This window comes from Schistocerca serialis, chromosome 9 (genome assembly GCF_023864345.2).
Source record: "Schistocerca serialis cubense isolate TAMUIC-IGC-003099 chromosome 9, iqSchSeri2.2, whole genome shotgun sequence".
NCBI classification, from domain to species: domain Eukaryota; kingdom Metazoa; phylum Arthropoda; class Insecta; order Orthoptera; family Acrididae; genus Schistocerca; species Schistocerca serialis.
In genome coordinates this window covers 552,000,387-552,026,774 of record NC_064646.1, presented here as the reverse complement: position 1 = coordinate 552,026,774, position 26,388 = coordinate 552,000,387, and positions in this window count along the sequence as shown.

The following is a 26,388-nucleotide window of genomic DNA, read 5'->3' as shown; positions in this document are numbered from 1 at the left end:
AACATAGACAGTAAGAAGAGTCAGTCTTCTTGTACTTAAGTCGGCATTGTGCCTTTTCTATTTAATTCCGATGCAATTTCTGTGTGTCATGGTCAATAAGAAGGTCAGAGGGATACAGATAACCGGAGGTGAAGCATCGGAATCTATAACTAGTGTCACAGGAATGGTTCAAAACATAGACAGTAAGAAGAGTCAGTCTTCATGTACTTAAGTCGGCATTGTGCCTTTTGTATTTAATTCCGATGCAATTTTTGTGTTTCATCGTCAATAAGAAGGTCCAAGGGATTCAGTAAACCTAAAGTGAAGCATCGGAATCTATAACTAGTGTCACAGGAATGGTTCCAAACATAGACAGTAGGAAGAGTCAGTCTTCTTGTACTTAAGTCGGCATTGTGCCTTTTGTATTTAATTCCGATGCAATTTATGTGTATCATCGTTAATAAGAAGGTCCAAGGGATACAGTAAACCTGAAGTGAAGCACCGGAATCTATAACTAGGGTCACAGGAATGGTTCAAAACATAGACAGTAAGAAGAGTCAGTCTTCTTGCACTTAAGTCGGCATTGTGCCTTTTGTATTTAATTCCGATGCATATTCTGTGTTTCATCGTCAATAAGAAGGTCTGAGGGATACAGTAAACCTGAAGTGAAGCATCGGAATGTGTAACTAGTGTCACAGGAATGGTTCAAAAAATAGGCAGTAAGAAGATTCAGTCTTCTTGTCCTTAAGTCGGCATTGTGCCTTTTGTATTTAATTCCGATGCATTTTTCTGTGTTTCATCGTCAATAAGAAGGTCCAAGGTATACAGTAAACCTGGAGGGAAGCATCGGAATCTATAACTAGTGTCACAGGAATGGTTTAAATCATAGACAGTAAGAAGAGTCAGCCATCTTGTACTTAAGTCGGCATTGTGGTTTTTGTATTTAATTCCAATGCAATTTCTGTGTTTCATCGTCAATAAAAAGGTCCAAGGGATACAGTAAACCTGAAGTGAAGCATCCGAATCTACTCCTAGTGTCACAGGAGTGATTAAAAACATAGTCAGTAAGAAGAGTCAGTCTTCATGTACTTAAGTCGGCATTGTGACTTTTGTATTTAATTCCGATGCAATTTCATTGTTTAGTGGTCAATAAGAAGGTCCAAGGGAAACAGTAAACCTGAAGTGAAGCATCGGAGTCTATAACTAGTGGCAATGGAATGGTTCAAACATAGACAGTAGGAAGAGTCAGTCTTCTTGTACTTAAGTCGGCATTGTGCCTTTTGTATTTAATTCCGAGACAATATCTGTGTTTAATCGTCAATAAGAAGGTCCAAGGGATACAGTAAACCTGGAGTGAAGCATCGGAATCTATAACTAGTGTCACAGGAATGGTTCAAAACATAGTCGGTAAGAAGAGTCAGTCTTCTTGTACTTAAGTCGGCATTGTGCCTTTTACATTTAATTCCGATGCAACTTCTGTGTTTCATCGTCAATACGAAGGTCCAAGAGATACAGTAAACCTGAAGTGGAGCATCGGAATCTATAACTAGTGTCACCGGAATGGTTCAAAACATAGACAGTAAGAAGAGTCAGTCTTCTTGTACTAAAGTCTGCATTGTGCCCTTTTCAATTTAATTCCGATGCAATTACTGTGTTTAATCGACAATAAGAAGGTCAGAGGGATACAGTAAACCTGAAGTGAAGCATCGGAATCTCTAAATAGTGTCACAGGAATGGTTCAACACATTGTCAGTAAGAAGAGTCAGTCTTCTTGTACTTAAGTCGGCATTGTGCCTTTTGAATTTAATTCCGATGCAATTTCTGTGTTTCATCGTCAATAAGAAGGTCCAAGGGATACAGTAAACCTGAAGTGAAGCATCGGAATCTGTAACTAGCGTTACAGGAATGGTTCAAAACATAGACACTAAGAAGAGTCAGTCTGCTTGTACTTAAGACGGCATTGTGATTTTTCTATTTAATTCCGATGCAATTTCTGTGCTTCATAGTCAATAAGAAGGTCAGATGGATACAGTGAACCTGAGGTGAAGCATCGGAATCTATAACTAGTGTCACAGGAATGGTTCAAAACATAGACAGTTGGAAGAGTCGGTCCTCTTGTACTTAAGTCGGCATTGTGCCTTCTCTATTTAATTCCGATGCAATATCGGTGTTTCATCGTTAATAGGAAGGTCAGAGGGATACAGTAAACCTGAAGTGAAGCATCGGAATCTACAACTAGTATCACTGGAATGGTTCAAATCATAGTCAGTAAGAAGAGTCAGTCTTCTTGTACTTAAGTCGGCATTTAATTCCGATGCAATTTCTGTGTTTCATCGTCAATAACAAGATCCAAGGGATACAGTAAACCTGAAGTGAAGCATCGGAATCTATAACTATTGTCACAGGAATGGATCAAGATATAGTCAGTATGAAGAGTCAGTCTTCTTGTACTTAAGTCGGCATTTTGCCTTTTGTATCCAATTCCGATGCAATTTCTGTGTTTCATTGTCAATAAGAAGGTCCAAGGGATACAGTAAACCTGAAGTGAAACATCGGAATCCATAACTAGTGTCACAAGAATGGTTCATAACATAGACAGTAGGAAGAGGCAGTCTTCTTGTACATAAGTCGGCATTGTGCCTTTTCTATTTAATTCCGATGCAATTTCTGTGTTTCGTCATCAATCAGAAGGTCCAAGGGATACAGTAAACCTGAAGTGAAGCATCGGAATCTATAACCAGTTACACAGGAATGGTTCCAAACATAGTCAGTTAGAAGAGTCAGTCTTCTTGTACTTGATTCGGCATTGTGCCTTTTCTGTTTAATTCCGATGCAATTTCTGTGTTTCGTCGCCAATAAGAAGTTGCAAAGGATACAGTATACCTGAAATGAAGCATCGGAATCTGTAACTAATGTCACAGGAATGGTTCAAAACATAGACAGTAGGAATAGTCAGTCTTCTTGTACTGAAGTCTGCATTGTGCCTTTTGTATTTAATTCCGATGCAATTTCTGTGTTTCATCGTCAATAAGAACGTCCAAGGGATACAGTAAACCTGAAGTGAAGCATCGGAATCTATACTTAGTGTCACGGGAATGGTTCAAAACATAGTCAGTAGAAAGAGCCAGTCTTTTTGTACTTAAGTCGGCATTGTGCCTTTTGTATTATTTCCGATGCAATTTCTGTGTTTCATCATCAATTAGAAGATCCAAGGGATACAGTAAACATGAAGTGAAGCATCGGAATCAATAACTAGTGTCACAGGTATGGTTCAAAATATAATCAGTAAGAAGAGTCAGTCAACTTGTACTTAAGTCGGCTTATGCCTTGTGTATTTAATTCCGTTGCAATTTCTGTGTTTCATCGTCAATAAGAAGGTCCAACGGATACAGTAAACCTGAAGTGAAGCATCGGAATCTATAACTAGTGTCACAGGAATGGTTCAAAACATAGTCAGCAAGGAGAGTCAGTCTCCATGTACTTAAGTCGGCATTGTGCCTTTTGTATTTAATTCCGATGCAATTTCGGTGTTTCATCGTCAATAAGAAGGTCCAAGCGATACAGTAAACCTGGAGTGAAGCATCGGAATCTATAACTAGTGTCACAGGAATGGTTGAAAGCATAGACAGTAAGAAGAGTGAGTCTTCTTCTACTTAAGTCGGCATTGTGCCTTTTGTATTTAATTCCGATGCAATTTTTGTGTTTCATCGTCAATAAGAAGGGCCAAGGGATTCAGTAAACCTGAAGTGAAGCATCGGAATCTAAAACTAGTGTCACAGGAATGGTTCCAAACATAGACAGTAGGAAGAGTCAGTCTTCTTGTACTTAAGTCGGCATTGTGCCTTTTGCATTTAATTCCGATGCAATTTATGTGTATCATCGTTAATAAGAACGTCCAAGGGATACAGTAAGCCTGAAGTAAAGCGTCGGAATGTGTAACTAGTGTCACAGGAATGGTACAAAACATAGACAGTAGGAAGATATAGTCTTCTTGTACTTAAGTCGGCATTGTGCCTCTTCTATTTAATACCGACGCTATTTCTGTGTTTCGTCATCAATAAGAAGGTCCAAGTTATACAATAAACCTGAAGTGAAGCATCGGAATCTACAACTAGCGTCACTGGAATGGTTCAAAACGTAAACAGTAAGAAGAGTCAGTCTTCTTGTACTTAAGTCGGCATTGTGCCTTTTGTATATAATTCTGATGCAATTTCTGTGTTTCATCGTCAATAAGAATATCCAAGGGATTCAACAAACCTGAAGTGAAGCATCGGAATCTATAACTAGTGTCACAGGAATGGTTCAAAACATAGACAGTAGGAAGAGTCAGTCTTCTTGTACTTAAGTCGGCATTGTACCATTTCTATTTCATTTCGATGCAATTTCTGTGTCTCGTCGCCAATAAGAAGGTGCAAAGGATACAGTAAACCTGAAGTGAAGCATCGGAATCTGTAACTAATGTCACAGGAATGGTTCAAAGCATAGACAGTAGGAGGAGACAGTCATCTTGTACTTAAGTCGGCATTGTGCCTTTTGTATTTAATTCCGATGCAATTTATGTGTTTCATCGTCAATAAGAACGTCCAAGGGATACAGTATACCTGAAGTGAAGCATCGGAATCTATACTTAGTGTCACGGGAATGGTTCAAAACATAGTCAGTAGAAAGAGCCAGTCTTTTTGTACTTAAGTCGGCATTGTGCTTTTTGTATTATTTCCGATGCAATTTCTTTGTTTCATCATCAATAAGAAGATCCAAGGGATACAGTAAACCTGAAGTGAAGCATCGGAATCAATAACTAGTGTCACAGGAATGGTTCAAAATATAATCAGTAAGAAGAGTCAGTCTTCTTGTACTTAAGTCGGCATTATGCCTTTTGTATTTAATTCCGATGCAATTTCTGTGTTTCATCGTCAATAAGAAGGTCCAACGGATACAGTAAACCTGAAGTGAAGCATCGGAATCTATAACTAGTGTCACAGGAATGGTTCAAAACATAGTCAGCAAGGAGAGTCAGTCTTCATGTACTTAAGTCGGCATTGTGCCTTTTGTATTTAATTCCGATGCAATTTCGGTGTTTCATCGTCAATAAGAAGGTCCAAGCGATACAGTAAACCTGGAGTGAAGCATCGGAATCCATAACTAGTGTCACAGGAATGGTTCAAAACATAGTCAGTAAGAAGAGTCAGTCTTCTTGTACTTAAGTCGGCATTGTGCCTTTTGTATTTAATTCCAATGCCATTTCTGTGTTTCATCGCCAATAAGAAGGTCCAAGGGATACAGTAAACCTGAAGTGAAGCATCGGAATCCATAACTAGTGTCACAGTAATGGTTCATAACATAGACAGTAGGAGGAGACAGTCATCTTGTACTTAAGTCGGCATTGTGCCTTTTGTATTTAATTCCGATGCAATTTATGTGTTTCATCGTCAATAAGAAGGTCCAAGGGATACAGTAAACCTGAAGTGAAGCATCGGAATCTATAACTAGTGTCACAGGAATGGTTCAAAACATAGTCAGTGAGAAGAGTCGGTCTTCTTGTACTTAAGTCGGCATTGTGCCTTTTCTATTTAATTCCGATGCAATTTCTGAGTTTCATCGTCAATAAGAAGGTCCAAGGGATACAGTAAACCTGAAGTGAAGCATCGGAATCTATAACTAGTGTCGCAGGAATGGTTCAAAGCGTAGACAGTAAGAAGAGTCAGTCTTCTTCCACTTAAGTCGGCATTGTGCCTTTTGTATTTAATTCCGATGCAATTTTTGTGTTTCATCGTCTTTAAGAAGGTCCAAGCGATACAGTAAACCTGGAGTGAAGTATCGGAATCTATAACTAGTGTCACAGGAAAGGTTCAAAGCATAGACAGTAAGAAGAGTATGCCTTCTTGTACTTAAGTCGGGATTGTGCCTTTTCTATTTAATTCCGATCCAATTTCTGTGTTTCATCGTCAGTAAGAAGGTGAGAGGGATACAGTAAACCTGAAGTGAAGCATCGGAATCTGTAACTAGCGTCACAGTAATGGTTCAAAACATAGACTGTAAGAAGAGTCAGTCTTCTTGTACTTAAGTCAGCATTGTGCCTTTTCTATATAATTCCGATGCAATTTCTGTGTTTCATCGTCAATAAGAAGGTCAAAGGGATACAGTAAACCTGAAGTGAAGCATCGGAATCTATAACTAGTGTCACAGGAATGGTTCAAAACATAGTCAGTGAGAAGAGTCCGTATTCTTGTACTTAAGTCGGCATTGTGCCTTTTCTATTTAATTCCGATGCAATTTCTGAGTTTCATCGTCAATAAGAAGGTCCAAGGGATACAGTAAACCTGAAGTGAAGCATCGGAATCTATAACTAGAATCACAGGAATGGTTCATAACATAGTCAGTAAGGACAATCAGTCTTCTTGTACTTAAGTCGGCATTGTGCATTTTCTATTTAATTGCGATGCAATTTCTGTGTTTCATCGCCAATAAGAAGGTCCAAGGGATACAGTAAACCTGAAGTGAAGCATCGGAATCTGTAACTAGCGTCACAGGAATCGTTCAAAACATAGACAGTAAGAAGAGTCAGTCTTCTTGTACTTAAGTCAGCATTGTGCCTTTTCTATATAATTCCGATGCAATTTCTGTGTTTCATCGTCAATAAGAAGGTCAAAGGGATACAGATAACCGGAGGTGAAGCATCGGAATCTATAACTAGTGTCTCAGGAATGGTTCAAAACATAGACAGTTGGAAGAGTCGGTCTTCTTGTACTTAAGTCGGCATTGTGCCTTCTCTATTTCATTCCGATGCAATATCGGTGTTTCATCGTTAATAAGAAGGTCAGAGGGATACAGTAAACCTGAAGTGAAGCATCGGAATCTATAACTAGTGTCACAGGAATGGATCAAGATATAGTCAGTATGAAGAGACAGTCTTCTTGTACTTAAGTCGGCATTGTGCCTTTTGTATGCAATTCCGATGCAATTTCTGTGTTTCATTGTCAATAAGAAGGTCCAAGGGATACAGTAAACCTGAAGTGAAGCATCGGAATCCATAACTAGTGTCACAGGAATGGTTCATAACATAGACAGTAGGAAGAGGCAGTCTTCTTGTACATAAGTCGGCATTGTGCCTTTTCTATTTAATTCCGATGCAATTTCTGTGTTTCGTCATCAATCAGACGGTCCAAGGGATACAGTAAACCTGAAGTGAAGCATCGGAATCGCTAACTAGAGACACAGGAATGGTTCCAAACATAGTCAGTTAGAAGAGTCAGTCTTCTTGTACTTGATTCGGCATTGTGCCTTTTCTCTTTAATTCCGATAAAATTTCTGTGTTTCATCGTCAATAAGAAGGCCTAAGGTATACAGTAAACCTGAAGTGAAGCATCGGAATCTATAACTAGTGTCACAGGAATGGTTCAAACATAGTCAGTAAGATGAGTCAGTCTTCTTGTACTTAAGTCGGCATTGTGACTTTTCTATTTAATTCCGATGCAATTTCTGTGTTTCATCGTCAGTAACAAGGTGAGAGGGATACAGTAAACCTGAAGTGAAGCATCGGAATCTGTAACTAATGTCACAGGAATGGTTCAAAACATAGACAGTAGGAATAGTCAGTCTTCTTGTACTGAAGTCTGCATTGTGCCTTTTGTATTTAATTCCGATGCAATTTCTGTGTTTCATCGTCAATAAGAACGTCCAAGGGATACAGTAAACCTGAAGTGTAGCATCGGAATCTATACTTAGTGTCACGGGAATGGTTCAAAACATAGGCAGTAGAAAGAGTCAGTCTTTTTGTACTTAAGTCGGCATTGTGCTTTTTGTATTATTTCCTATGCAATTTCTGTGTTTCATCATCAATAAGAAGATCCAAGGGATACAGTAAACCTGAAGTGAAGCATCGGAATCAATAACTAGTGTCACAGGTATGGTTCAAAATATAATCAGTAAGAAGAGTCAGTCTTCTTGTACTTAAGTCGGCATTATGCTTTTTGTATTTAATTCCGATGCAATTTCTGTGTTTCATCGTCAATAAGAAGGTCCAACGGATACAGTAAACCTGAAGTGAAGCATCAGAATCTATAACTAGTGTCACAGGAATGGTTCAAAACATAGTCAGCAAGGAGAGTCAGTCTTCATGTACTTAAGACGGCATTGTGCCTTTTGTATTTAATTCCGATGCAATTTCGGTGTTTCATCGTCAATAAGAAGGTCCAAGCGATACAGTAAACCTGGAGTGAAGCATCGGAATCTATAACTAGTGTCACAGGAATGGTTCAAAGCATAGACAGTAAGAAGAGTCAGTCTTCTTCTACTTAAGTCGGCATTGTGCCTTTTGTATTTAATTCCGATGCAATTTTTGTGTTTCATCGTCAATAAGAAGGGCCAAGGGATTCAGTAAACCTGAAGTGAAGCATCGGAATCTAAAACTAGTGTCACAGGAATGGTTCCAAACATAGACAGTAGGAAGAGTCAGTCTTCTTGTACTTAAGTCGGCATTGTGCCTTTTGTATTTAATTCCGATGCAATTTCTGTGTTTCATCGCCAATAAGAAGGTCCAAGGGATACAGTAAACCTGAAGTGAAGCATCGGAATCTATAACCAGTGTCACAGGAATGGTTCAAAACATAGACAGTAGGAGGAGTCAGTCATCTTGTACTTAAGTCGGCATTGTGCCTTTAGTATTTAATTCCGATGCAATTTATGTGTTTCATCGTCAATAAGAAGGTCCAAGGGTTACAGTAAACCTGAAGTGAAGCATCAGAATCTATAACTAGTGTCACAGGAATGGTTCAAAACATAGTCAGTGAGAAGAGTCGGTTTTCTTGTACCTAAGTCGGCATTGTGCCTTTTCTATTTAATTCCGATGCAATTTCTGAGTTTCATCGTCAATAAGAAGTACCAAGGGATACAGTGAACCTGGAGTGAAGCATTGGAATCTATAACTAGTGTCACAGGAATGGTTCAAAACATAGACAGTAAGAAGAGTCAGTCTTCTTGTACTTAAGTCGGCATTGTGCCTTTTGTATTTAATTCCAATACAATTTCTGTGTTTCATCGTCACTAAGAAGGTCAGAGGGATACAGTAAACCTGAAGTGAAGCATCGGAATCTGTAACTAGTGTCACAGGAATGGTTCAAAACATAGTCAGCAAGGAGAGTCAGTCTTCATGTACTTAAGTCGGCATTGTGCCTTTTGTATTTAATTCCGATGCAATTTCTGTGTTTCATCGTCAATAAGAAGATCCAAGGGATACAGTAAACCTGAAGTGAAGCATCGAAATCAATAACTAGTGTCACAGGAAAGGCTCAAGATACAGTCAGTATGAAGAGTCAGTCTTCTTGTACTTAAGTCGGCATTGTGCCTTTTGTATCCAATTCCGATGCAATTTCTGTGTTTCATTGTCACTAAGAAGGTCCAAGGGATACAGTAAACCTGAAGTGAAGCATCGGAATCCATAACTAGTGTCACAGGAATGGTTCAAAACATAGACAGTTAGAACAGTCAGTCTTCTTGTACTTAAGTCGGCATTTTGCCTTTTGTATATAATTCCGATGCAATTTATGTGTTTCATCGTCAATAAGAACGTCCAAGGGATACAGTAAACCTGAAGTGAAGCATCGGAATCTATAACTAGTGTCACAGGAATGGTTCAAAACATAGACAGTAAGAAGAGTCAGTCTACTTGTACTTAAGTCGGCATTGTGCCTTTTCTATTTAATTCCGATGCAATTTCTGTTTTTCATCGTCAATAAGAAGGTCAGAGGGATACAGTAAACCTGAAGTGAAGCATCGGAATCTATAACTAGTGTCACAGGAATGGTTCAAACATTGTCAGTAAGATGAGTCAGTCTTCTTGTACTTAAGTCAGCATTGTGCCTTTTGTATATAATTCCGATGCTATTTCTGTGTTTCATCTTTAATAAGAAGGTCAGAGGGACACAGTAGAGCTGAAGTGAAGCATCGGAATCTATAACTAGTGTCACAGGAATGGTTCCAAACATAGTCAGTTAGAAGAGCAGGCTTCTTGTACTTGATTCGGCATTGTGCCTTTTCTCTTTAAGTCCGATGCAATTTCTGTGTTTCATCGTCAATAAGAAGGCCTAAGGGATACAGTAAACCTGAAGTGAAGCATCGGAATCTATAACTAGTGTCACAGGAATGGTTCAAACATTGTCAGTAAGATGAGTCAGTCTTCTTGTACTTATGTCGGCATTGTGATTTTTCTATTTAATTCCGATGCAATTTCTGTGTTTCATCGTCAGTAAGAAGGTGAGAGTGATACAGTAAACATGAGGTGAAGCGTCGGAATCTATAACTAGAATTACAGGAATGGTTCATAACATAGTCAGTAAGGACAATCAGTCTTCTCGTACTTAAGTCGGCATTGTGCTTTTTCTATTTAATTGCGATGCAATTTCTGTGTTTCATCGCCAATAAGAAGGTCCAAGGGATACAGTAAACCTGAAGTGAAGCATCGGAATCTGTAACTAGCGTCACAGGAATGGTTCAAAACATAGACAGTAAGAAGAGTCAGTCTACTTGTACTTAAGTCGGCATTGTGCCTTTTCTATTTAATTCCGATGCAATTTCTGTTTTTCATCGTCAATAAGAAGGTCAGAGGGATACAGATAACCGGAGGTGAAGCAACGGAATCTGTAACTAGTGTCACAGGAATGGTTCAAAACATAGACAGTAGGAAGAGTCAGTCTTCTTGTACTTAATTCGGCATTGTGCTATTTCTATATCATTTCGATGCAATTTCTGTGTCTCGTCGCCAATAAGAAGGTGCAAAGGATACAGTAAACCTGAAGTGAAGCATCGGAATCTGTAACTAATGTCACAGGAATGGTTCAAAACATAGACAGTAGGAATAGTCAGTCTTCTTGAACTGAAGTGTGCATTGTGCCTTTTGTATTTAATTCCGATGCAATTTCTGTGTTTCATCGTCAATAAGAACGTCCAAGGGATACAGTATACCTGAAGTGAAGCATCGGAATCCATACTTAGTGTCACGGGAATGGTTCAAAACATAGTCAGTAGAAAGAGCCAGTCTTTTTGTACTTATGTCGGCATTGTGCTTTTTGTATTATTTCCGTTGTAATTTCTGTGTTTCATCATCAATAAGAAGATCCAAGGGATACAGTAAACCTGAAGTGAAGCATCGGAATCTATAACTAGTGTCACAGGAATGGTTCATATCATAGACAGTAAGAAGAGACAGTCTTCTTCTACTTAAGTCGGCATTGTGCTTTTTGTATTTAATTCAGATGCAATTTTTGTGTTTCATCGTCAATAAGAAGTACCAAGGGATACAGTAAACCTGGAGTGAAGCATCGGAATCTATAACTAGTGTCGCAGGAATAGTTCAAAACATAGACAGTAAGAAGAGTCAGTCTTCTTGTACTTAAGTCGGCATTGTACCTTTTGTATTTAATTCCGATGCAATTTATGTGTTTCATCGTCAATAAGAAGGTCCAAGGGATACAGTAAACCTGAAGTGAAGCATCGGAATCTATAACTAGTGTCACAGGAATGGTTAAAAACATAGTCAGTGAGAAGAGTCGGTCTTCTTGTACTTAAGTCGGCATTGTGCCTATTCTATTTAATTCCGATGCAATTTCTGAGTTTCATCGTCAATAAGAAGTACCAAGGGATACAGTAAACCTGGAGTGAAGCATCGGAATCTATAACTAGTGTCAGAGGAATAGTTCAAACATAGACAGTAAGAAGAGTCTGTCTTCTCGTCCTTAAGTCGGCATTGTGCCTTTTGTATTTAATTCCGATGCAATTTCTGTTTTACATCGACAATAAGAAGATCCAAGGCATACAGTAAACCTGAAGTGAAGCATCAGAACCTATAACTAGTGTATAAGGAATGGTTCAAGACATAGACAGTAAGAAGAATCAGTCTTCCTGCACTTAAGTCGGCATTGTGCCTTTTGTATTTAATTCCGTTGCAATTTCTGTGTTTCATCGTCAGTAAGAAGGTGAGAGGGATACAGTAAACCTGAAGTGAAGCATCGGAATCTGTAACTAGCGTCACAGTAATGGTTCAAAACATAGACTGTAAGAAGAGTCAGTCTTCTTGTACTTAAGTCAGCATTGTGCCTTTTCTATATAATTCCGATGCAATTTCTGTGTTTCATCGTCAATAAGAAGGTCAAAGGGATACAGTAAACCTGAAGTGAAGCATCGGAATCTATAACTAGTGTCACAGGAATGGTTCAAAACATAGTCAGTGAGAAGAGTCCGTATTCTTGTACTTAAGTCGGCATTGTGCCTTTTCTATTTAATTCCGATGCAATTTCTGAGTTTCATCGTCAATAAGAAGGTCCAAGGGATACAGTAAACCTGAAGTGAAGCATCGGAATCTATAACTAGAATCACAGGAATGGTTCATAACATAGTCAGTAAGGACAATCAGTCTTCTTGTACTTAAGTCGGCATTGTGCATTTTCTATTTAATTGCGATGCAATTTCTGTGTTTCATCGCCAATAAGAAGGTCCAAGGGATACAGTAAACCTGAAGTGAAGCATCGGAATCTGTAACTAGCGTCACAGGAATCGTTCAAAACATAGACAGTAAGAAGAGTCAGTCTTCTTGTACTTAAGTCAGCATTGTGCCTTTTCTATATAATTCCGATGCAATTTCTGTGTTTCATCGTCAATAAGAAGGTCAAAGGGATACAGATAACCGGAGGTGAAGCATCGGAATCTATAACTAGTGTCTCAGGAATGGTTCAAAACATAGACAGTTGGAAGAGTCGGTCTTCTTGTACTTAAGTCGGCATTGTGCCTTCTCTATTTCATTCCGATGCAATATCGGTGTTTCATCGTTAATAAGAAGGTCAGAGGGATACAGTAAACCTGAAGTGAAGCATCGGAATCTATAACTAGTGTCACAGGAATGGATCAAGATATAGTCAGTATGAAGAGACAGTCTTCTTGTACTTAAGTCGGCATTGTGCCTTTTGTATGCAATTCCGATGCAATTTCTGTGTTTCATTGTCAATAAGAAGGTCCAAGGGATACAGTAAACCTGAAGTGAAGCATCGGAATCCATAACTAGTGTCACAGGAATGGTTCAAAACATAGACAGTAGGAAGAGGCAGTCTTCTTGTACATAAGTCGGCATTGTGCCTTTTCTATTTAATTCCGATGCAATTTCTGTGTTTCGTCATCAATCAGACGGTCCAAGGGATACAGTAAACCTGAAGTGAAGCATCGGAATCGCTAACTAGAGACACAGGAATGGTTCCAAACATAGTCAGTTAGAAGAGTCAGTCTTCTTGTACTTGATTCGGCATTGTGCCTTTTCTCTTTAATTCCGATAAAATTTCTGTGTTTCATCGTCAATAAGAAGGCCTAAGGTATACAGTAAACCTGAAGTGAAGCATCGGAATCTATAACTAGTGTCACAGGAATGGTTCAAACATAGTCAGTAAGATGAGTCAGTCTTCTTGTACTTAAGTCGGCATTGTGACTTTTCTATTTAATTCCGATGCAATTTCTGTGTTTCATCGTCAGTAACAAGGTGAGAGGGATACAGTAAACCTGAAGTGAAGCATCGGAATCTGTAACTAATGTCACAGGAATGGTTCAAAACATAGACAGTAGGAATAGTCAGTCTTCTTGTACTGAAGTCTGCATTGTGCCTTTTGTATTTAATTCCGATGCAATTTCTGTGTTTCATCGTCAATAAGAACGTCCAAGGGATACAGTAAACCTGAAGTGAAGCATCGGAATCTATACTTAGTGTCACGGGAATGGTTCAAAACATAGGCAGTAGAAAGAGTCAGTCTTTTTGTACTTAAGTCGGCATTGTGCTTTTTGTATTATTTCCTATGCAATTTCTGTGTTTCATCATCAATAAGAAGATCCAAGGGATACAGTAAACCTGAAGTGAAGCATCGGAATCAATAACTAGTGTCACAGGTATGGTTCAAAATATAATCAGTAAGAAGAGTCAGTCTTCTTGTACTTAAGTCGGCATTATGCTTTTTGTATTTAATTCCGATGCAATTTCTGTGTTTCATCGTCAATAAGAAGGTCCAACGGATACAGTAAACCTGAAGTGAAGCATCAGAATCTATAACTAGTGTCACAGGAATGGTTCAAAACATAGTCAGCAAGGAGAGTCAGTCTTCATGTACTTAAGACGGCATTGTGCCTTTTGTATTTAATTCCGATGCAATTTCGGTGTTTCATCGTCAATAAGAAGGTCCAAGCGATACAGTAAACCTGGAGTGAAGCATCGGAATCTATAACTAGTGTCACAGGAATGGTTCAAAGCATAGACAGTAAGAAGAGTCAGTCTTCTTCTACTTAAGTCGGCATTGTGCCTTTTGTATTTAATTCCGATGCAATTTTTGTGTTTCATCGTCAATAAGAAGGGCCAAGGGATTCAGTAAACCTGAAGTGAAGCATCGGAATCTAAAACTAGTGTCACAGGAATGGTTCCAAACATAGACAGTAGGAAGAGTCAGTCTTCTTGTACTTAAGTCGGCATTGTGCCTTTTGTATTTAATTCCGATGCAATTTCTGTGTTTCATCGCCAATAAGAAGGTCCAAGGGATACAGTAAACCTGAAGTGAAGCATCGGAATCTATAACCAGTGTCACAGGAATGGTTCAAAACATAGACAGTAGGAGGAGTCAGTCATCTTGTACTTAAGTCGGCATTGTGCCTTTAGTATTTAATTCCGATGCAATTTATGTGTTTCATCGTCAATAAGAAGGTCCAAGGGTTACAGTAAACCTGAAGTGAAGCATCAGAATCTATAACTAGTGTCACAGGAATGGTTCAAAACATAGTCAGTAGATGAGTCGGTTTTCTTGTACCTAAGTCGGCATTGTGCCTTTTCTATTTAATTCCGATGCAATTATTGAGTTTCATCGTCAATAAGAAGTACCAAGGGATACAGTGAACCTGGAGTGAAGCATTGGAATCTATAACTAGTGTCACAGGAATGGTTCAAAACATAGACAGTAAGAAGAGTCAGTCTTCTTGTACTTAAGTCGGCATTGTGCCTTTTGTATTTAATTCCAATACAATTTCTGTGTTTCATCGTCACTAAGAAGGTCAGAGGGATACAGTAAACCTGAAGTGAAGCATCGGAATCTATAACTAGTGTCACAGGAATGGTTCAAAACATAGTCAGCAAGGAGAGTCAGTCTTCATGTACTTAAGTCGGCATTGTGCCTTTTGTATTTAATTCCGATGCAATTTCTGTGTTTCATCGTCAATAAGAAGATCCAAGGGATACAGTAAACCTGAAGTGAAGCATCGAAATCAATAACTAGTGTCACAGGAAAGGCTCAAGATACAGTCAGTATGAAGAGTCAGTCTTCTTGTACTTAAGTCGGCGTTGTGCCTTTTGTATCCAATTCCGATGCAATTTCTGTGTTTCATTGTCACTAAGAAGGTCCAAGGGATACAGTAAACCTGAAGTGAAGCATCGGAATCCATAACTAGTGTCACAGGAATGGTTCAAAACATAGACAGTTAGAACAGTCAGTCTTCTTGTACTTAAGTCGGCATTTTGCCTTTTGTATATAATTCCGATGCAATTTATGTGTTTCATCGTCAATAAGAACGTCCAAGGGATACAGTAAACCTGAAGTGAAGCATCGGAATCTATAACTAGTGTCACAGGAATGGTTCAAAACATAGACAGTAAGAAGAGTCAGTCTACTTGTACTTAAGTCGGCATTGTGCCTTTTCTATTTAATTCCGATGCAATTTCTGTTTTTCATCGTCAATAAGAAGGTCAGAGAGATACAGTAAACCTGAAGTGAAGCATCGGAATCTATAACTAGTGTCACAGGAATGGTTCAAACATTGTCAGTAAGATGAGTCAGTCTTCTTGTACTTAAGTCAGCATTGTGCCTTTTGTATATAATTCCGATGCTATTTCTGTGTTTCATCTTTAATAAGAAGGTCAGAGGGACACAGTAGAGCTGAAGTGAAGCATCGGAATCTATAACTAGTGTCACAGGAATGGTTCCAAACATAGTCAGTTAGAAGAGCAGGCTTCTTGTACTTGATTCGGCATTGTGCCTTTTCTCTTTAAGTCCGATGCAATTTCTGTGTTTCATCGTCAATAAGAAGGCCTAAGGGATACAGTAAACCTGAAGTGAAGCATCGGAATCTATAACTAGTGTCACAGGAATGGTTCAAACATTGTCAGTAAGATGAGTCAGTCTTCTTGTACTTATGTCGGCATTGTGATTTTTCTATTTAATTCCGATGCAATTTCTGTGTTTCATCGTCAGTAAGAAGGTGAGAGTGATACAGTAAACATGAGGTGAAGCGTCGGAATCTATAACTAGAATTACAGGAATGGTTCATAACATAGTCAGTAAGGACAATCAGTCTTCTCGTACTTAAGTCGGCATTGTGCTTTTTCTATTTAATTGCGATGCAATTTCTGTGTTTCATCGCCAATAAGAAGGTCCAAGGGATACAGTAAACCTGAAGTGAAGCATCGGAATCTGTAACTAGCGTCACAGGAATGGTTCAAAACATAGACAGTAAGAAGAGTCAGTCTACTTGTACTTAAGTCGGCATTGTGCCTTTTCTATTTAATTCCGATGCAATTTCTGTTTTTCATCGTCAATAAGAAGGTCAGAGGGATACAGATAACCGGAGGTGAAGCAACGGAATCTGTAACTAGTGTCACAGGAATGGTTCAAAACATAGACAGTAGGAAGAGTCAGTCTTCTTGTACTTAATTCGGCATTGTGCTATTTCTATATCATTTCGATGCAATTTCTGTGTCTCGTCGCCAATAAGAAGGTGCAAAGGATACAGTAAACCTGAAGTGAAGCATCGGAATCTGTAACTAATGTCACAGGAATGGTTCAAAACATAGACAGTAGGAATAGTCAGTCTTCTTGAACTGAAGTGTGCATTGTGCCTTTTGTATTTAATTCCGATGCAATTTCTGTGTTTCATCGTCAATAAGAACGTCCAAGGGATACAGTATACCTGAAGTGAAGCATCGGAATCCATACTTAGTGTCACGGGAATGGTTCAAAACATAGTCAGTAGAAAGAGCCAGTCTTTTTGTACTTATGTCGGCATTGTGCTTTTTGTATTATTTCCGTTGTAATTTCTGTGTTTCATCATCAATAAGAAGATCCAAGGGATACAGTAAACCTGAAGTGAAGCATCGGAATCTATAACTAGTATCACAGGAATGGTTCAAAACATAGTCAGCAAGGAGAGTCAGTCTTCATGTACTTAAGTCGGCATTGTGCCTTTTGTATTTAATTCCGATGCAATTTCGGTGTTTCATCGTCAATAAGAAGGTCCAAGCGATACAGTAAACCTGGAGTGAAGCATCGGAATCTATAACTAGTGTCACAGGAATGGTTCATATCATAGACAGTAAGAAGAGACAGTCTTCTTCTACTTAAGTCGGCATTGTGCTTTTTGTATTTAATTCAGATGCAATTTTTGTGTTTCATCGTCAATAAGAAGTACCAAGGGATACAGTAAACCTGGAGTGAAGCATCGGAATCTATAACTAGTGTCGCAGGAATAGTTCAAAACATAGACAGTAAGAAGAGTCAGTCTTCTTGTACTTAAGTCGGCATTGTACCTTTTGTATTTAATTCCGATGCAATTTATGTGTTTCATCGTCAATAAGAAGGTCCAAGGGATACAGTAAACCTGAAGTGAAGCATCGGAATCTATAACTAGTGTCACAGGAATGGTTAAAAACATAGTCAGTGAGAAGAGTCGGTCTTCTTGTACTTAAGTCGGCATTGTGCCTATTCTATTTAATTCCGATGCAATTTCTGAGTTTCATCGTCAATAAGAAGTACCAAGGGATACAGTAAACCTGGAGTGAAGCATCGGAATCTATAACTAGTGTCAGAGGAATAGTTCAAACATAGACAGTAAGAAGAGTCAGTCTTCTTGTACTTAAGTCGGCTTTGTGACTTTTGTATTTAATTCCGATGCAATTTCTGTGTTTCATCGTCAATAAGAAGATCCAAGGGATACAGTAAACCTGAAGTGAAGCATCGAAATCTATAACTAGTGTCACAGGAAAGGCTCAAGATATAGTCAGTATGAAGAGTCAGTCTTCTTGTACTTAAGTCGGCATTGTGCCTTTTGTATACAATTCCGATGCAATTTCTGTGTTTCATTGTCAATAAGAAGGTCCAAGGGATACAGTAAACCTGAAGTGAAGCATCGGAATCCATAACTAGTGTCACAGGAATGGTTCAAAACATAGACAGTAAGAAGAGTCAGTCTTCTTGTACTTAAGTCGGCATTTTGCCTTTTGTATTTAATTCCGATGCAATTTATGTGTTTCATCGTCAATAAGAACGTCCAAGGGATACAGTAAACCTGAAGTGAAGCATCGGAATCTATAACTAGTGTCACAGGAATGGTTCAAACATTGTCAGTAAGATGAGTCAGTCTTCTTGTACTTATGTCGGCATTGTGATTTTTCTATTTAATTCCGATGCAATTTCTGTGTTTCATCGTCAGTAAGAAGGTGAGAGTGATACAGTAAACATGAGGTGAAGCGTCGGAATCTATAACTAGAATTACAGGAATGGTTCATAACATAGTCAGTAAGGACAATCAGTCTTCTTGTACTTAAGTCGGCATTGTGCTTTTTCTATTTAATTGCGATGCAATTTCTGTGTTTCATCGCCAATAAGAAGGTCCAAGGGATACAGTAAACCTGAAGTGAAGCATCGGAATCTGTAACTAGCGTCACAGGAATGGTTCAAAACATAGACAGTAAGAAGAGTCAGTCTACTTGTACTTAAGTCGGCATTGTGCCTTTTCTATTTAATTCCGATGCAATTTCTGTTTTTCATCGTCAATAAGAAGGTCAGAGGGATACAGATAACCGGAGGTGAAGCAACGGAATCTGTAACTAGTGTCACAGGAATGGTTCAAAACATAGACAGTAGGAAGAGTCAGTCTTCTTGTACTTAATTCGGCATTGTGCTATTTCTATATCATTTCGATGCAATTTCTGTGTCTCGTCGCCAATAAGAAGGTGCAAAGGATACAGTAAACCTGAAGTGAAGCATCGGAATCTGTAACTAATGTCACAGGAATGGTTCAAAACATAGACAGTAGGAATAGTCAGTCTTCTTGAACTGAAGTGTGCATTGTGCCTTTTGTATTTAATTCCGATGCAATTTCTGTGTTTCATCGTCAATAAGAACGTCCAAGGGATACAGTATACCTGAAGTGAAGCATCGGAATCCATACTTAGTGTCACGGGAATGGTTCAAAACATAGTCAGTAGAAAGAGCCAGTCTTTTTGTACTTATGTCGGCATTGTGCTTTTTGTATTATTTCCGTTGTAATTTCTGTGTTTCATCATCAATAAGAAGATCCAAGGGGTACAGTAAACCTGAAGTGAAGCATCGGAATCTATAACTAGTATCACAGGAATGGTTCAAAACATAGTCAGCAAGGAGAGTCAGTCTTCATGTACTTAAGTCGGCATTGTGCTTTTTGTATTTAATTCCGATGCAATTTCGGTGTTTCATCGTCAATAAGAAGGTCCAAGCGATACAGTAAACCTGGAGTGAAGCATCGGAATCTATAACTAGTGTCACAGGAATGGTTCATATCATAGACAGTAAGAAGAGACAGTCTTCTTCTACTTAAGTCGGCATTGTGCTTTTTGTATTTAATTCCGATGCAATTTTTGTGTTTCATCGTCAATAAGAAGTACCAAGGGATACAGTAAACCTGGAGTGAAGCATCGGAATCTATAACTAGTGTCGCAGGAATAGTTCAAAACATAGACAGTAAGAAGAGTCAGTCTTCTTGTACTTAAGTCGGCATTGTACCTTTTGTATTTAATTCCGATGCAATTTATGTGTTTCATCGTCAATAAGAAGGTCCAAGGGATACAGTAAACCTGAAGTGAAGCATCGGAATCTATAACTAGTGTCACAGGAATGGTTCAAAACATAGTCAGTGAGAAGAGTCGGTCTTCTTGTACTTAAGTCGGCATTGTGCCTATTCTATTTAATTCCGATGCAATTTCTGTGTTTCATTGTCAATAAGAAGGTCCAAGGGATACAGTAAACCTGAAGTGAAGCATCGGAATCCATAACTAGTGTCACAGGAATGGTTCAAAACATAGACAGTAAGAAGAGTCAGTCTTCTTGTACTTAAGTCGGCATTTTGCCTTTTGTATTTAATTCCGATGCAATTTATGTGTTTCATCGTCAATAAGAACGTCCAAGGGATACAGTAAACCTGAAGTGAAGCATCGGAATCTATAACTAGTGTCACAGGAATGGTTCAAAACATAGATAGTAAGAAGAGTCAGTCTTCTTGTACTTAAGTCGGCATTGTGCCTTTTGTATTTAATTCCAATACAATTTCTGTGTTTCATCATCACTAAGAAGGTCAGAGGGATACATTAAACCTGAAGTGAAGCATCGGAATCTATAACTAGTGTCGCAGGAATGGTTCAAAACATAGTCAGCAAGGAGAGTCAGTCTTCATGTACTTAAGTCGGCATTGTGCCTTTAGTATTTAATTCCGATGCAATTTCGGTGTTTCATCGTCAATCAGAAGGTCCAAGCGATACAGTAAACCTGGAGAGAAGCATCGGAATCTATAACTAGTGTCACATGAATGGTTCAAAGCGTAGACAGTAAGAAGAGTCAGTCTTCTTCTACTTAAGTCGGTATTGTGCCTTTTGTATTTAATTCAGATGCAATTTTTGTGTTTCATCGTCTTTAAGAAGGTCCAAGCGATACAGTAAACCTGGAGTGAAGCATCGGAATCTATAACTAGTGTCACAGGAATGGTTCAAAGCATAGACAGTAAGAAGAGTCTGTCTTCTTGTACTTAAGTCGGCATTGTGCCTTTTCTATTTAATTCCGATCCAATTTCTGTGTTTCATCGTCAGTAAGAAGGTGAGAGGGATACAGTAAACCTGAGGTGAAGTGTCGGAATCTATTACTAGAATCACAGGAATGGTTCATAACATAGTCAGTAAGGACAATCAGTCTTCTTGTACTTATCGGCATTGTGCATTTTCTATTTAATTGCGATGCAATTTCTGTGTTTCATCGCCAATAAGAAGGTCCAAGGGATACAGTAAACCTGAGGTGAAGCATCGGAATCTGTAACTAGCGTCACAGGAATGGTTCAAATCATAGACAGTAAGAAGAGTCAGTCTACTTGTACTTAAGTCGGCATTGTGCCTTTTCTATTTAATTCCGATGCAATTTCTGTTTTTCATCGTCAATAAGAAGGTCAGAAGGATACAGATAACCGGAGGTGGAGCAACGGAATCTGTAACTAGTGTCACAGGAATGGTTCAAAACATAGACACTAGGAAGAGTCAGTCTTCTTGTACTTAATTCGGCATTGTGCTATTTCTATTTCATTTCGATGCAATTTCTGTGTCTCGTCGCCAATAAGAAGGTGCAAAGGATACAGTAAACCTGAAGTGAAGCATCGGAATCTGTAACTAATGTCACAGGAATGGTTCAAAACATAGACAGTAGGAATAGTCAGTCTTCTTGAACTGAAGTGTGCATTGTGCCTTTTGTATTTAATTCCGATGCAATTTCTGTGTTTCATCGTCAATAAGAACGTCCAAGGGATACAGTATACCTGAAGTGAAGCATCGGAATCTATACTTAGTGTCACGGGAATGGTTCAAAACATAGTCAGTAGAAAGAGCCAGTCTTTTTGTACTTATGTCGGCATTGTGCTTTTTGTATTATTTCCGTTGTAATTTCTGTGTTTCATCATCAATAAGAAGATCCAAGGGATACAGTAAACCTGAAGTGAAGCATCGGAATCTATAACTAGTATCACAGGAATGGTTCAAAACATAGTCAGCAAGGAGAGTCAGTCTTCATGTACTTAAGTCGGCATTGTGCCTTTTGTATTTAATTCCGATGCAATTTCGGTGTTTCATCGTCAATAAGAAGGTCCAAGCGATACAGTAAACCTGGAGTGAAGCATCGGAATCTATAACTAGTGTCACAGGAATGGTTCATATCATAGACAGTAAGAAGAGTCAGTCTTCTTCTACTTAAGTCGGCATTGTGCTTTTTGTATTTAATTCCGATGCAATTTTTGTGTTTCATCGTCAATAAGAAGTACCAAGGGATACAGTAAACCTGGAGTGAAGCATCGGAATCTATAACTAGTGTCACAGGAATGGTTCAAAACATAGACAGTAAGAAGAGTCAGTCTTCTTGTACTTAAGTCGGCATTTTGCCTTTTGTATTTAATTCCGATGCAATTTATGTGTTTCATCGTCAATAAGAACGTCCAAGGGATACAGTAAACCTGAAGTGAAGCATCGGAATCTATAACTAGTGTCACAGGAATGGTTCAAAACATAGTCAGTGAGAAGAGTCGGTCTTCTTGTACTTAAGTCGGCATTGTGCCTTTTCTATTTAATTCCGATACAATTTCTGAGTTTCATCGTCAATAAGAAGTACCAAGGGATACAGTAAACCTGGAGTGAAGCATCGGAATCTATAACTAGTGTCACAGGAATAGTTCAAACATAGACAGTAAGAAGAGTCAGTCTTCTTGTACTTAAGTCGGCATTGTGCCTTTTGTATTTAATTCCAATACAATTTCTGTGTTTCATCATCACTAAGAAGGTCAGAGGGATACAGAAAACCTGAAGTGAAGCATCGGAATCTATAACTAGTGTCGCAGGAATGGTTCAAAACATAGTCAGCAAGGAGAGTCAGTCTTCATGTACTTAAGTCGGCATTGTGCCTTTAGTATTTAATTCCGATGCAATTTCGGTGTTTCATCGTCAATAAGAAGGTCCAAGCGATACAGTAAACCTGGAGAGAAGCATCGCAATCTATAACTAGTGTCACATGAATGGTTCAAAGCGTAGACAGTAAGAAGAGTCAGTCTTCTTCTACTTAAGTCGGCATTGTGCCTTTTGTATTTAATTCAGATGCAATTTTTGTGTTTCATCGTCTTTAAGAAGGTCCAAGCGATACAGTAAACCTGGAGTGAAGCATCGGAATCTATAACTAGTGTCACAGGAATGGTTCAAAGCATAGACAGTAAGAAGAGTCTGTCTTCTTGTACTTAAGTCGGCATTGTGCCTTTTCTATTTAATTCCGATCCAATTTCTGTGTTTCATCGTTAGTAAGAAGGTGAGAGGGATACAGTAAACCTGAGGTGAAGTGTCGGAATCTATTACTAGAATCACAGGAATGGTTCATAACATAGTCAGTAAGGACAATCAATCTCCTTGTACTTAAGTCGGCATTGTGCATTTTCAATTTAATTGCGATGCAATTTCTGTGTTTCATCGCCAATAAGAAGGTCCAAGGGATACAGTAAACCTGAAGTGAAGCATCGGAATCTGTAACTAGCGTCACAGGAATGGTTCAAAACATAGACAGTAAGAAGAGTCAGTCTTCTTGTACTTAAGTCAGCATTGTGCCTTTTCTATTTAATTCCGATGCAATTTCTGTGTTTCATCGTCAATAAGAAGGTCAAAGGGATACAGATAACCCGAGGTGAAGCATCGGAATCTGTAACTAGTGTCTCAGGAATGGTTCAAAACATAGACAGTAGGAAGAGTCAGTCTTCTTGTACTTAAGTCGGCATTGTGCCTTTTCTATTTAATTCCGATGCAATTTCTGTGTTTCGTCGCCAATAAGAACGTCCAAGGGATACAGTAAACCTGAAGTGAAGCATCGGAATCTATACTTAGTGTCACGGGAATGGTTCAAAACATAGTCAGTAGAAGGAGCCAGTCTTTTTGTACTTAAGTCGGCATTGTGCTTTTTGTATTATTTCCGATGCAATTTCGGTGTTTCATCGTCAATAAGAAGGTCCAAGCGATACAGTAAACCTGGAGTGAAGCATCGGAATCTAAAACTAGTGTCACAGGAATGGTTCCAAACATAGACAGTAAGAAGAGTCAGTCTTCTTGTACTTAAGCCGGCTTTGTGCCCTTTGTATTTAATTCCGATGCAATTTATGTGTATCATCGTTAATAAGAAAGTCCAAGGGATACAGTAAACCTGAAGTGAAGCGTCGGAATCTATAACTAGTGTCACAGGAATGGTACAAAACATAGACAGTAGGAAGAGATAGTCTTCTTGTACTTAAGTCGGCATTGTGCCTCTTCTATTTATTTCCGACGCTATTTCTGTGTTTCGTCGTCAATAAGAAGGTCCAAGTTATACAATAAACCTGAAGTGAAGCATCGGAATCTACAACTAGCGTCACTGGAATGGTTCATAACATAAACAGTAAGAAGAGTCAGTCTTCTTGTACTTAAGTCGGCATTGTGCCTTTTTTATTTAATTCGGATCCAATTTCTGTGTTTCATCGTCAATAAGAAGGTCCAAGCGATACAGTAAACCTGGAGTGAAGCATCGGAATCTAAAACTAGTGTCACAGGAATGGTTCCAAACATAGACAGTAAGAAGAGTCAGTCTTCTTGTACTTAAGCCGGCTTTGTGCCTTTTGTATTTAATTCCGATGCAATTTCGGTGTTTCATCGTCAATAAGAAGGTCCAAGCGATACAGTAAACCTCGAGTGAAGCATCGGAATCTATAACTAATTTCACAGGAATGGTTCAAAGCATAGACAGTAAGAAGAGTCAGTCTTCTTCTACTTAAGTCGGCATTTTGCCTTTTGTATTTAATTCCGATGCAATTTTTGTGTTTCATCGACAATAAGAAGGTCCAAGGGATTCAGTAAACCTGAAGTCAAGCGTCGGAATCTATAACTAGTGTCACAGGAATGGTTCAAACATAGACAGTAAGAAGAGTCTGTCTTCTTGTACTTAAGTCGGCATTGTGCCTTTTTTATTTAATTCGGATCCAATTTCTGTGTTTCATCGTCAATAAGAAGGTCAGAGGGATACAGTAAACCTGAAGTGAGTCATCGGAATCTATAACTAGTGTCACAGGAATGGTTCAAATCATAGTCAGTAAGAAGAGTCAGTCTTTTTGTACTTAAGTCGGCATTGTGCCTTTTGTATTTAATTCCGATGTAATTTCTGTGTTTCATCGTCAATAAGAGGGTCCAAATAATACAGTAAACCTGAAATGAAGCATCGGAATCTATATCTAGTGTCATAGGAGTGGTTCTAAACATAGTCAGTAAGAAGAGACAGTATTCTTGTACTGAAGTCGGTATTGTGACTTATGTATTTAATTCCGATGCAGTTTCTGTGTTTCATCGTCAATAAGGTCAGAGGGATACAGAAAAAGTGAAGTGAAGCATCGGAATCTATAGCTAGTGTCACAGGAATGGTTAAAAACATAGACAGTAAGAAGAGTCAGTCTTCTTGCACTTAAGTCGGCATTGTGCCTTTTGTATTTAATTCCGATGCAATTTCTGTGTTTTATCGTCAATAAGAAGGTCAGAGGGATACAGTAACCCTGAAGTGAAGCATCTGAATCTATAACTTGTGTCACAGGAATGGGTCAAATCAAAGGCAGTAAGAAGATACAGTCTTCTTGTCCTTAAGTCGGCATTGTGCCTTTTGTATTTAATTCCGATGCAATTTCTGTGTTTCATCGACAATAAGAAGGTGCAAGGGATACAGTGAACCTGGAGTGAAGCATCAGAATCTATAACTAGTGTCACAGGAATGGTTCAAAACATAGACAGTAAGAAGAGTCAGTCTTCTTGTACTTAAGTGGGCATTGGGCATTTTGTATTTAATTCCGATGCAATTTCTGTGTTTCGTCGTCAATACGGTCAGAGGGATACAGTAAAAATGAAGTGAAGCATCGGAATCTATAGCTAGTGTCACAGGAATGGTTCAAAACATAGTCAGTAAGAAGAATCAGTCTTGATGTACTTGAGTCGGCATTGTGCCTTTTGTATTTAATTCCGATGCAGTTTCATTGTTTCATCGTTAATATGAAGGTCCAAGGGAAACAGTAAACCTTAAGTGGAGCATCGGAATCTATAACTAGTGTCAATGGAATGGTTCAAACATAGACAGTAGGAAGAGTCAGTCTTCTTGTACTTAAGTCGGCATTGTGCCTTTTGTATTTAATTCCAATACAATTTCTGTGTTTCATCATCACTAAGAAGGTCAGAGGGATACAGAAAACCTGAAGTGAAGCATCGGAATCTATAACTAGTGTCGCAGGAATGGTTCAAAACATAGTCAGCAAGGAGAGTCAGTCTTCATGTACTTAAGTCGGCATTGTGCCTTTAGTATTTAATTCCGATGCAATTTCGGTGTTTCATCGTCAATAAGAAGGTCCAAGCGATACAGTAAACCTGGAGAGAAGCATCGCAATCTATAACTAGTGTCACATGAATGGTTCAAAGCGTAGACAGTAAGAAGAGTCAGTCTTCTTCTACTTAAGTCGGCATTGTGCCTTTTGTATTTAATTCAGATGCAATTTCTGTGTTTCATCGTCAATAAGAAGGTCAGAGGGATACAG